Source organism: Microtus ochrogaster, unplaced genomic scaffold, assembly GCF_000317375.1.
Source record: "Microtus ochrogaster isolate Prairie Vole_2 unplaced genomic scaffold, MicOch1.0 UNK1, whole genome shotgun sequence".
Lineage (NCBI taxonomy): Eukaryota > Metazoa > Chordata > Mammalia > Rodentia > Cricetidae > Microtus > Microtus ochrogaster.
The window spans coordinates 2240495-2241021 of NW_004949099.1; the positions used below are offsets into that span (position 1 = coordinate 2240495).

General features: G+C 37.6%; 1 protein-coding gene across 2 annotated transcripts in view; it reads right to left on the reverse strand.

Moving 5' to 3' along the window:
* Rab7a (RAB7A, member RAS oncogene family) overlaps positions 1 to 527 on the reverse strand; it is a 56498-nt gene that overhangs the window by 16333 nt on the left and 39638 nt on the right. The window lies entirely within an intron of this gene.

The following is a 527-nucleotide window of genomic DNA, read 5'->3' on the forward strand; positions in this document are numbered from 1 at the left end:
GGGAAGAAAACAGGTTGCTGTAGAATAAACTTTCTGTACACTGTGTAAATTACACTGTGATTGGTTTAATAAAAAAGCTGACTGGCCAATAGCTGGACAGGATAAGGTTAAGTGGGAAAACCAGACTAAGGACACTGGGAAGAAGGAGAGAGGAGACACAGAGAAGAAACAAGAGGTGTGAGGTAAAAGAGGTAATGTCACGTGGTAGAATGTAGGTTAATATATATGGGTTAATTTAAGTTTTAAGAACTAGTTAGTAATAAGCCTGAGCATTCATAATTTTCATTAAATTTTGAGTCTCCATGTCAGTTATTTGGGAACTGGCAGGTAGACAAGAAAAGTCCACCTACAAGAGGTAGATGTGAAAAACAATTTAGATTCAATAAGCTGGGCCTGCAAGAGGGCTCAGCTGGTAAAGTGTTTTCAGTTAATCCCTAGAACACATATACAGGTAGAAAGAGAAGCAGCTCCACCAAATTGTCCTGTGACACCCACATATAAGGAATACATTTCTTTTTTATTTTTTA